At 45.2% G+C, this 13,186-nt stretch overlaps 1 pseudogene; it reads left to right on the top strand.

The window, feature by feature from the left end:
• The first annotated feature begins 8,638 nt into the window (after positions 1-8,638).
• Positions 8,639-13,186, top strand: part of LOC142169100 (uncharacterized) — a 7,979-nt pseudogene continuing 3,431 nt past the window's right edge.

Genomic DNA, 13,186 nt, shown 5'->3' with positions numbered 1-13,186 from the left:
CATCTAGCTAAATAGTGCTTAAGTCTAATACATGCGACAGGTCGGCATGGTACCTCCGGAGCATAGACACATGAATAACTGGATGAACCCCGGATAGGCTGAGAGGTAAAGGAAGCTCATAAGCAACCTCCCCAACTCGCCTCAACGCCTCAAATGGCCCTATAAACCTTGGGCTCAACTTGCCCTTCTTTCTGAATCTCATAATACCCTTCATCGGCGAGACTTTCAAGAGAACCTTCTCGCCTACCATTAATGATACATCACGCGCCTTCTAATCCGCGTAACTCTTCTGTCTGGACTGTGCTGTGTGAAGTCGCTCCTGAATCAACTATACCTTTTCCAAGGCATCCTTCACCAGATCAGTACCATATAACCTAGCCTCACCGGGCTCAAACCACCCGATGGGAGAACGACATTGCCAACCATATAAAGCCTCAAATGGGTCCATCTCGATGCTGTACTGATAACTATTGTTGTAAGCAAACTCAGCCAAAGGCAAAAACTAATCCCACTGTCCCCCAAAGTCAATCACACATGCTCTCAGCATGTCTTCTAATATCTGAACTATCCGCTCTGACTGCCCGTCATTCTGTGGATGAAATGCTGTGCTGAGCTCTACACGGGTCTCCAACTCACTCTGTATGGCTCTCCAGAAATGTGAAGTGAACTGAGGGTCTCTATCTGATATGATGGAAACAGGCACACCGTGCAACCGAACTATCTCCCTAATATAAACCTGGGCCAATTTCTCTGAAGTATATGTAGTCACAACTGGAATGAAGTGTGCCGACTTTGTCAATATGTCGACAATGACCCAACCTACATCAAACTTCCGCAAGGTCCGCGGCAATACAACTACAAAGTCCATAGTGATGCACTCCCATTTTCACTCAGGTATAGTCATCTGGTGAAGTAGGCCACCTGGCCTTTGGTGCTCATACTTGACCTGCTGGCAATTTAGACACCTAGCTTCATACTCCACTATGTCTTTCTTCATCCGTCGCCACTAATAGTGTTGTCTCAGGTCATGATACATCTTCGTAGCACCTAGATGAATAGAATACCGAGAACTGTGTCCCTTCTCTAGAATCCTCTCCCTCAAGCCATCGACATTAGGAAACATAGACGGCCTTAGAGTCGCATAACACCATCATCGCCAATAGAAACCTCCTTGGCACCACCCTGTAGTACCATCTCTCTAAGAACTGCCAAGTGCGGATCATCAAACTGTCGGGCATTGATCTGCCCCAATAATGAAGACTGAGCAACAACACATGCAAGAACTCGACTGGGCTCTGAAATATCCAACCTCACAAGTCTGTTAGCCAAGGACTGAATGTCCAAAGCTAGTGGCCTCCCCTCCGCTGAAATAAATGCCAAGCTACCTATACTCTCTGCCTTCCTGCTTAAGGCATCCGCGACCATATTTGCCTTGACCGGATGATAAAGAATGGTGATGTCATAATCCTTCAGTAACTTGAGCCATCTACGCTACCTCAAATTGAGATCCCTTTGCTTGAACAAATACTGTAAGCTGTGATGATCAGTATAAACCTCACATGACACCCGATACAGATAATGCCTCCATATCTTAAGAGCATGAGCAATCGCGGCTAACTCCAAATCGTGCACAGGATAATTCTTCTCATGGGACTTCAGATGACGTGAAGCGTATGCAATAACTCGCCCCTCCTGCATCAATACACAACCCAAGCCAATGCGTGAAGCATTGCAATATACAGTATACATCCCCGAACCAAAAGGCAACACTAAAACTGGTGTTGTAGTTAAGGCTGTCTTGAGCTTCTGAAAGCTCGCCTCACAATCATCGGACCGACGAAACGGGGCACCCTTCTGGGTCAATCTAGTCAAAGGTGTTGTAGTGGATGAAAAGCCCTCCACAAACCGGCGATAATAGCCTGCTAACCCCAAGAAACTCCTAATCTCAGTCGCCGAAGTGGGACGAGGCCAACTCTGAACTGCCTCAATCTTCTTGGGATCCACTTTAATACCCTCTCCTGATACAACATGCCCCAAGAATGCCATAGACTCTAGCCAAAACTCACATTTGGAGAACTTAGCATATAGCTCTTGTTCTCGCAATGTCTGAAGTACCACTCTCAAATGCTGCTCATGCTCCCCCAGGCGACGTGAGTAAATCAAGATGTCATCAATGAAGAAAATAACAAAGGAATCAATATAATGCCCAAATACTCTGTTCATCAAATCCATGAACACCGCTGGGGCATTAGTCAAGCCGAAGGACATCACTAGAAACTCATAATGACCATATCTGGTACGAGAGGCAGTTTTCGGAACATCTGAGTCCCGGATCTTCAACTGATGGTACCCCGATCTCAAGTCGATCTTAGAAAACACCCTAGCACCCTGCAACTGGTCAAACAAATCATCGATACGCGGCAGCGGGTACTTGTTCTTGATGGTAACCTTGTTCAACTGGTGGTAATTAATGCACATCCGCATAGTCCCATCTTTCTTCTTCACAACTAACACTGGTGCACCCCAAGGTGATACACTTGGTCTCACAAACCCCTTTGCTAACAAGTCCTCTAGTTGTTCCTTCAATTCTTTCGAAGCCATACGGTACGGTGGGATAGATATAAACTGGGTGCCTGGAACCAAATCAATACAGAAATTAATATCACGATCTGACGGCATGCCTGGAAGGTCAGAAGGAAACACATCGGCGAACTCCCGGACTACTGGAACTGAACCAAACGTCGGAGACTCTGCAGTCGTGTCCCGAACATAAGCTAGATAATCCAAACAACCCTTCGCGACCATATGTCGAGCCTTCAGAAAAGAGATGACCCGACTAGTTGTACTAACCGAGGAACTCTTCCACTCTAATCTCGGTAATTCTGGCATCGCTAAGGTAATAGTCTTGGCATGACAATCAAGGATGGAGTGGTATGGAGATAACCAATCCATACCCAGGATGACCTCAAAGTTGGTCATATCAAGAAACAGAAGGTTCGCCCTAGTCTCGTAACTATAGAATGTGACCACACAAGACTGATAGATCCGATCCACAACCACAGAATCGCCCACAGGAATGGACACATAAACAAGAGTACCCAAGAACTCATGAGGAACATCCAGGAAATAAGCAAACAGAGATGATACATATGAATAGGTAGGTCCTAGATCAAATAACACTGAAGCATCCCTACCGCAGACAAAAATAATACATGTGATCACGGCATCTGAGGCCACTGCATATGGTCTGGCCAAAAACGCATAGAATCTAGCTGGGGCACCGCCTAACTGGCCCCCGCCTGCCTGACCTCCACCTCTAGGATGGCCTCTACCCCCGCCTCTGGGCGGCTAGATGGCTAGTGCGGCTGCAAGAGCTGAAATCATGGGCTACTGACCCGGCTGTACTGCCTTGCCCCGAAGCCTGGGGCAGGATCTCTTCATGTGACCCGGCGCATGAACTCTCTGGCATGGCGCTAAAATAAGCACTGGAAGAACCCCGATGAACTAGTGGGTGATAAGAACTCTCTGGCATAGCACTAAAATAGGGTCATGCCAGAGCACCCCGAGGAGGTGGTGGTGCTGAATATGTGGGCCTACTAGGCTGACCCCTCCCGATATGACCTCTACCTCTAGCCGGGGCACCTCTAAACTCTCCAAAGAAACGGGCCCTCTTGTCCTACTGCATCTACTCTCTACCCCTCTAGCGGTAGTTATCAATCCTCCGAGCAATCTCTACTACTAGCTGATAACCAGTACCCATCTCAACCTCAAAGGCCATACTAGCCCGAATATTGGGGTGCAACCCCGCAACAAATCTCTGCACTCTCTCTGCGTCCGTAGGAAGTATCATAAGTGCATGGCAAAACAACTCAGAAAACCTTGCCTATAGTCGGTCACTGACATCTGACCCTGCTTAAGCTGCTCAAACTGATATCGTAACTCTTCCCTCTCAAAGGGTGGAATATACCTATCCAGGAAAAGTTGTGTGAACTGGCTCCAAGTCATGGGAGGAGAACCTGCTGGTCTACCAATAAGATAAGACTGCCACCATCTACGGGGCCTGCTCTCCAGCTGGAAAGTAGTGAACTCAACCCCATGAGACTCTAGTATCCTAATGTTGTGCAGTCCGTCCCTACACCTATCAATAAAATCCTGGGCATCCTCATGACGATCGCCCCCGAAGACAGGAGGGAGTAATCTAGTCCATCTATCCAATAACTTTTGCGGATCACCGTCCGCAATCAGACTAGGATCAGGTGTAGCTGTCATAACTGGCTGAGCTCCGCCCATGGGTAGTGCAGCCGGAGTATGATATACCGTAGCTGCGTGCCCAGGAGCCTGAGCAGTAGGGGCCTGTGCTCCCCCTCCTGCCTGAGATGTGGCTGGGTCCGCTGGAAATAAACCAGCCTGAGTCATAGTGTCCATGAACCTCATCATACGGCCCATGACCTCCTGAAAGCCCGGTGCTATCATGAAATCTACTGTGGCTGGCTCTACGGCAGGCACCTCGCCATGCTCCTCAATAATGGGATCCTCCACCGGATCAGCTGGTGGTGCTACTGGGGCAGCTTTGGGTCGCCCTCGTCCCCTACCTTGGTCCGATGCCCTCCCTCGGCCTCTACCTTGGCCTCTAGCAACGGGGGGGAGCAGCTCCTCCCAGGTTTGGAACGTCCGCAGTACATGTCCTCACCATCTGTGAGAGAATAGAAGGAAGAAACTTAGTATACCATCAATTGCACGATATGAGATGAATAAAGAGTAGTTTCCTAACACCTTATAGCCTCTCGGAGATAGGTACGGACATCTCTGTACCGATCCGCAAGACTCTATTAGGCCTACCCATGACTTGTGAGACTTACATGAACCTAGTGCTCCGATACCATATTGTCATGACCCAACTCCATGTCAGGCCATGATGGCGTCCAGCACCGTTGCCGGACAAGCCAACAGTAAACAACTTAGTGATTTCCTATTTAGCTTTACTTATTTTAAAACATTTGGTAAATAAAGGATTTTTAAGGCCAACAATCAGAAACATCTAAAAGCAGTTATAATTATTGAATTACAACCCAAAAATCAAAGGTTACTAATACGTGCCAAGATATGGTGTCACAAGTGTGTAGGCAACTAGTAGAATATATAAAAGATGACTATCCTACTGTCTTAAACAGAATAGACAGATAAAAACAAAAGAGATACTCTGGCATGCTGCTGAACGGCTCGGAATCTCGGCGCAAGATCAAGAATGCGCGTTGGGCGGGTAACTAGATGCACCAGCCTCATATCCTGTACAATTAAGTATAGAAGTGTAGTATGAGTACATAAAGAATATGTACCCAGTAAGTATCCCGCCTAACTGATAAGTAGGGATTTTAGCCTATTATTTGCTCTCTTTTACTTAGGTTTTGGGCCAAAAATGCGTGAAGGTATTTCCGGAAAGTAACTTAATGTGCTTGCTTGCAGTGTTTTGTTCGAAATAAGCCAAAGAAGACATAACCAACTCATAAAGGAGTCAAACTTGAACATAAATAAAGTCTGGACAAATACTGTGGAACGCAGACCGCGATAGAAAAGGGCGGCCGCAAAATTATCATCGCTGAGGCGGCCATTATTCCGCGGACCGCGAAATAGAGAATCAGAGAGGCTGTTTTGAGCACTAAAATTAATCGCTGAGAGCTGCAGAAAGACGCAACCGCAAAGTGACTGGCGCGGCCGCGGTTGGAATTTAGCGTACAGTGTTTGTCGAGGTTCAGAGACTTTGCAAGATGGGCATAAATAAAGAAGGCGGTCCGCATCCAAATTACGCAGCCTCGAAGGAATCTCACGCGGACGCGGTGAACATTACGCGGTCCACAAAACGAAGATCTACCCAAGCCCAGATATGAAGAAACACGGACCGCGCTCACTATTACGCGGCCGCGAAAGCCCAGGCCCGGATGCGGTCAGAATTACGCGTCCGAAAAAACCTCCGCAGGGGCATTTTTGACTGAAATTTTTTGCCTAGTATAAATAGATCCTTTTATCAATCTTAGGTTAAGTTTTGTTGAGGAGAGCAAGTGAACGGCTGATTTTTCCCTTTTTGGGCAATTTTAGAGTAGATTTACCTTCAAACTTTAGATTTTCATCTTGTACTTTAATATTATGGCTTATATTTCATTTTTATCTTTGATTTCTACTGTTATTATGAGTAGCTAGACCCCATAGCTAGGGTTGTGACCCAACCCTAGTGTGGGTATTTAATGGGTCTTGAATTTTAGGGCTTAATTGTTTATGGGTTAGTGATATTTAGCCTAATTCATGCTAAAATTGTAGAATTAGTGGTTGCAAACACTGACTCGTACCTTTATGACTTAGGCTCTTCTTGAGAAATAGGGACTAAGTCTAGGAAAATTAAGCTAACAAGGAATTGGGGTGAACTCAAGAGACTGATAGCCCCAATTAAAGGGTTAAACCTAGAGATAGTAATACCCAACGTGAGCCAATTTCACTTGTATTGTACGAACACCCATTTGGGCTTGAGAAAGCCAAATCGGGCAAGGTCACTCAAACTACCGAGAGGTATAGAGTGAGCACTTATGTGTGATGGTTATATCACGGCCCCAATCATAACAAGCTTGTCCTAGATTCTTGATACCCATTAGATACTCACCTAGGTGGAAGTCACTTCCCTAGTGCCTTTTAACACTTGAAAACATTCACCAAAAATATTGTACTTAGCTTACACTTAGCATACAATAGTATAAAATTAGAATAGAATCAATCGCAACAATGTTTGGAAGTGCAATTAGGAACAACAAGCACATCTAGATAAGTTAGATAACCAACTCCAAGCAAAATTAACTCCCTATGGAAATCGATCCCGACCTCGTTGAGTAAAACTACATCGACCATCCTCGTTACTCTATAGTGGTGTAGGTTTGGCCTAGATCACTTTTTGGTGCCATTGTCGGGGAGTTAGACGGTGTTGGCTATCTATCTAACTATTTGTGTTTCTTGTTTTTCTTTCCTTCTGTTTTTCTAACTTTTGTGTATCAATCGCTTTAGGTACCAAATGGCTCATAATGATGCTATCGGACATGTTCTTCCAAGGGAGGAGGTAGATGACAATGGTGAGGATGAGGTTAATCTAGAACCTCAGGTCCAAAGAAGAGGCCGCCAGGCTAATGACAACATTCCAAACCCTCCCCCACCTCCTCCACGGGCAGCACACCGGGTGCTACCCAATGAAGGTTACGCAAGTGCAATTATCCCGCCTCGGATTCGGGCAGGCAATTTTCAAATTACAAATGTCATACTGACCCTATTGGAGCAAAGGGGCTTCTTCACTGGAGCTCCTCATCAGAATGCATACAAGCATCTAAAGGGTTTTGTAGACACATAATGGGGGAGCAAGCAGACGAACGTGTCAGAGGACGCTCTGAGATTGAGACTTTTCCCATTTTCACTTAGAGGGAAAGCTTTGGACTGGCTTGAGAGGCTACCCAACCACTCCATACACACGTGGGATGAGTTCGCAGAAAAGTTTACAGCCAAGTTTTTCTCACCGGGTCTTATGGCAGCATTGAGGGACGAGATCTTAGCCTTTAAACAAGAACCTAATGAACCCCTACATGAAATCTGGGAGCGATACCGGGCAATGGCCAAGGAATGCCCAAACAATGATATGACTGAAGCAATGATTCAGCAGACATTCTATAGGGGCATCAACACGACCAACCAGTGTGTGGTGAATCAGCTAGCTGGGGGAAATTTTATGAAAATGCCTTATGCCGATGCTTATGACATACTTGATGAGATGGCTGACACATCCTCAGCTTGGCAGAGTTGGGCAAATGTTCCTCAGGGTGACCCTAATGTCATCCATTTTCACAAGGAACTTCATGATCACGGACAAGCCATAGCCGAGTTGACAACTACTATGAATCAGTTAGCAAAGGCCCAGCTTCAGCAAGTTCAAGGGACAAAGCAAGTACATGCCATGGAAGGGGTAAATGTCATGGTTAACAAGAGGAGACAGCGTGGTCAACAAGTGCAAAACAATCAAGATCAATATGAGCAAAGTGGTAGTGGTTGCAATCAAGACGATTCTTATGATGACAAAAGTGAGGAAGTGTTATATGCCAATAACTACCAAGGTCAACGGAGCAATGCTCCAAATCAACAATGGAGATCGCAAGGGAACAATCAAAATTGGGGCAACCAAGGCCAAGGGAATTGGAACAATGGCAACAACAACAACTCGAACAATTGGGGGAACAACAATCAGAATTGGGGGAACAACAATAACAATTGGGGCGGCAATGGAAACCAAGGGGGTTGGAATAATAATAATCAAGGAAACCGAGGGTCGGGCTTTCAAAGGCCCCCAATGTATCAACAACCCAACAATCTGCCTCCATATTCGTCTCAAGGACAAAGTTCTTCAAACAATGAGATGGGGAGGATAGAGAGTATGTTCAAACAAATGATGGAAAGGAATGCTGGCTCCGATGACCAAATAGCCTCTCATACTACCTCTATTCGCAACTTGGAAGTACAAATGGGTCAAATTTCTCAAGCATTGAATACTCGCCCTAAGGGGGCACTACCAAGTGATACGGTAGTAAACTCGAAGGGTGGGAACAATACAGGCCATGCTATGGCGGTGACCACAAGAAGCAGTAGAGGTGGAGATGCAAGTACCTCTAAACCAAAGAAGATTGTGAGTGATGATGTTGTGTTGCAAGAAGATGATGAGATTCAAGCCAATGATGAGAATGTGAATGATGAAGTAAGGATCAATATTTATGACAACATGGAGGAGACTCAAAATGATGTGAACCCGTCGAGGGAACACATGATAGACATACCAGAAACGGTAGTGCCTAAAGCCAAGGCCCCTTTTGCCAAGGACTTCTCCACTGTATCCTCAAAGGCCTGCAAAGCAAAATAATGAAAACCAATTCAAGAATTTTATTGAGATGATGAAAAGTTTGTCAATCAATGTGCCTTCGTCGGACGCTCTCGAACAAATGTCGGGATATGCGAAGTTCATGAAGGACTTGGTAACTAAGAAGAGATATATGCATTGTAAGACCATCAAAATGACTCATCAAGTGAGTTCCATTGTGCACTCAATGGCTCCAAAGCTTGAAGATCCCGGTGCCTTTACAATTCCATGCACCATTGGTAGCGCCGATTTTGCAAAAGCCTTGTGTGATTTGGGAGCAAGTATTAATTTGATACCATATTCCGTGTTCAAGACACTAGGTATTGGGCAACCAAGAGCTACTTCCATGAGAATATAAATGGCAGATCAGACAATGAAAAGGCCGCTTGGTATTATTGATGATGTTCTAGTCCAGGTCGACAAGTTTATTTTGCCTGCTGATTTTGTGATTCTCGACTGCGAAGTCGACTATGAGGCGCTTATAATATTGGGGAGACCTTTCCTAGCAACAGGGAAGGCATTGGTTGATGTGGAAGCAGGGGAACTCACCTTCCGAGTGGGCGATGAAAAAGTTATATTCCACGTGTGCAAATCAATGAGGCAACCAAATAGCAATGAAGTTTGCTCTTTTGTGGATCTTGTGACGGAGGTGATAGTTGATGACACGAGTGCCATAATCAATGTGGAAGACCCTTTGGAAGCTGTGTTGTTAAACCATGAGGATGATAAGAAAGAAGGCTTGGTTGAATGTGCAAATGCGTTGCAAGGAATGGGATCCTACTCATATGGGCCCCGTAAACTTTTCTTGGATTTGGAAAACCGGAAGACTCCACCAACAAAGCCCTCAATCGAGGAGCCACCAACATTGGAGTTGAAGCCTTTGCCTTCACACCTCATGTATGAATTCTTAGGTCCTTCTTCCACATTACCTGTTATTCTTTCTGCTTGCCTAACTAACGTGCAGGTAGACTCACCCTTGTGGTGCTTCAAAGAAGTAAAAGGGCAATTGGATGGACTTTAGCTGGCATTCGGGGTATAAGCCCTGCCTTTTGCATGCATAAAATTATACTAGAGGATGATGCCAAACCCTCCGTGGAACATCAAAGGAGGTTGAACGAGGCTATGCAAGAGGTCGTCAAGAAGGAAATTATCAAGTGGCTTAATCCAGGGGTTCTGTACCCTATTTCGGATAGTTCATGGACTTCACCGGTACAATGTGTGCCGAAGAAGGGGGGTATGACTGTGGTCACAAATAAGAAAAATGAGTTGATCCCCACTCGTACTGTCACCGGATGGAGGGTATGTATGGACTACAGAAAGCTGAACAAAGTGACCCGCAAAAAGAGCACTTTCCATTTCCCTTTCTTGATCAAATGTTGGACAGACTAGCCGGGCGTGCATAATATTGCTTTTTGGATGGATACTCAGGGTACAACCAGATTCTCATTGCACCGGAAAGACCGAGAGAAAACCACCTTCACATATCTGTATGGCACATTTGCATTCTCACAGATGCCTTTTGGTTTGTGTAATGCACCGGCTACCTTTCAGCGGTGTATGATGGCAATATTTACGGATATGGTGGAGGACTTCCTCGAAGTGTTCATGGATGATTTTAGTATTGTGGGGGACTCATTTGAAGAATGCTTGGATAATCTTGACAAAGTGTTGGCCCGATGTGAAGAGACCAACCTAGTGCTTAATTGGGAAAAATGCCACTTTATGGTCGAGGAGGGCATTGTCCCCGGCCATAAGATCTCAAAGAACGGTATTGAAGTGGAAAAAGTGAAGATTATTTCAAAACTCCCTCCTCCTACTTCCGTCAAGGGAGTTAGGAGCTTTCTTGGGCACGCGGGGTTCTACCGAAGGTTCATCAAGGATTTCTCAAAAGTGATGAACCCCTTGTGTAAGCTGCTACAAAAGGATGCAAAGTTTGTGTTCAATGAAGATGCATGAAAGCTTTTGAGTTTCTCAAGTATAAATTGACAACCAGTCCTATCATTACCGCACCCAATTGGAGTTTACCATTTGAGCTCATGTGCGATGCTAGTGACGTTGCTGTGGGAGCGGTTTTAGGGCAAAGGGTCAACAAGATATTTCATCCGGTCTATTATGCAAGAAAAACGATGAATGATGCCCAAGTCAATTATACGGTAACCGAGAAAGAGTTATTAGCCATTGTCTTCACCATGGAAAATTTCAGGCCATATCTCATGGGTGCCAAAGTGATTTGTACACACCGATCATGCGGCACTCCGTTACTTGATGACAAAAAAGGATTCGAAGGCTAGGTTGATGAGATGGGTTCTTCTACTTCAAGAGTTTGACCTTGAAATCATTGATAGAAAAGGAAGTGATAATCAAGTGGCGGACCACTTTTCCCGCTTAGAAGAGGAGGGGAGGCCCCACGATGGCCTAGAAATTAATGATTCATTCTCGAATAAACAACTCTTCTCCTTGTCTTTGAATGGTATTCCTTGGTTCGCCGATGTGGCTAACTTTCTTATGACCGGCATTGTCCCGAGTGAGCTCTCTTCTAACCAAAGGAAGAAACTCAAACGGGACAGCTTAGATTATTATTGGGACGAGCCCTATCTTTTCAAGATTTGCAATGATGGTGTGATCCGGAGATGTGTCCCGGAAGAGGAGCAAATGGATATTCTTGATGCTTGCCATTCCTCGCCCTACGGTGGTCATCATGGTGGGGCGAGAACTGCTTCAAACGTTCTTAGCTGTAGATTTTATTGGCCTACCCTGTATAAAGATACAAGTGAGCTTGTTAAGAGGTGTTATGAATGCCAAAGAGCTGGTGGAATTTCCAAGAAGGATGAAATGCCTCTCATCACTATTCTTGAGATCGATATTTTTAACGTGTGGGGCATACACTTCATGGGGCCAGTTGTGAGTTCCTGTGGTAACACTTACATTCTGGTTGTTGTTGATTATGTTTACAAGTGGGTTCAAGCTGTAGCTTTGCCCAACAATGAGGCACAGAGTGTGGTGCCATTCTTAAAGAAAAATATCTTCACAAGGTTTGGCACTCCTAGGGCGATCATCAGTGATGGGGGGGTCTCATTTCTGCAACAAGGCCTTCGACACTTTACTTTCCAAGTATGGTGTCAATCATAAGGTGTCAACCCCTTATCATCCCCAAGCTAGTGGACAAGTTGAGGTCTCCAACAGGGATATAAAGAGCATATTATCAAAAACTGTCAATGCAAACCGGACGGATTGGTCAAGGAAACTTGATGATGCTTTGTGGGCTTATAGAACTGTGTACAAGACTCCAATTGGTATGTCTCCGTACCGGTTGCTATTTGGGAAAGCATTTCATCTTCCGGTTAAGTTAGAGCACAAGGCCATGTGGGCGCTCAAGATGTTAAACCTTGAATGGGATATAGCAACCAATCTCCGGGTAGAGCAACTCAATGAACTTGATGAATTCCGGTTTCATGCCTATTCCATCTCGTCCTTGTATAAGGACAAGATGAAGTACTTACATGACAAATATGCCCGTAACAAAGAATTTAAGAAGGGTGACTTGGTTCTTCTATTCAACTTTCGGTTACGACTGTTTTCGAGGAAGCTCAAGTCAAAATGGAGTGGCCCTTTTGTAGTGGTGCATGTAACTCCGTTTGGTGCTCTTGATTTGAAAAACAAAAATGGTGAAATCTTCAGAGTTAATGGTCACCGAGTGAAGCACTACCTCGGTAAGTTTGATGATAGCCACGTGGTGGCCTTGATCAATTTCACATGATAAAGGTAACATGCGTCGTGACGCGACGATAAATCAGGAGCTTCTTAGGAGGCAACCTATGTGATGTTTTCTTTTTCTTTTCTTTCTTTTTGATTTTCTTCTTAGATTAGGCATTGTTTTGGACTAACTAGTTGTGAAGTTTGTGTAGGAATTGGTCGTGCAGTGCAGGACTTTGACAGGGAAAGATCTGACCAAGTGTGGGAATTTTGCGGACCGCGCTCAAATTTTTGCAGTCTGCGTTAGCATTTCGCGGTGGCATATTTTAACCGTGGACGCATACTTGAAGAACCCAAAATATCAACTCTCTGAAGTTGAGTTCGCGTCCGCGTTCATAATTTGGTGAACCGTGGTGACATTCGCGGCCGCGCCCAATTTTCTGCGGACCACGCCCAGGATTTTGCAGCAGCTCTTCGAAAGGTAAAAAGTGCGAAACGCGGTAGAATTCTGCGGACCGTGCTAAGTTAAGTCGGTGGGTCCCCATCGGTTTGGTATAAATAGAA

Source organism: Nicotiana tabacum, chromosome 14 (genome assembly GCF_000715075.1).
Source record: "Nicotiana tabacum cultivar K326 chromosome 14, ASM71507v2, whole genome shotgun sequence".
In the NCBI taxonomy this organism is placed as follows: domain Eukaryota; kingdom Viridiplantae; phylum Streptophyta; class Magnoliopsida; order Solanales; family Solanaceae; genus Nicotiana; species Nicotiana tabacum.
This window is presented reverse-complemented; position numbering and strand designations above follow the sequence as displayed.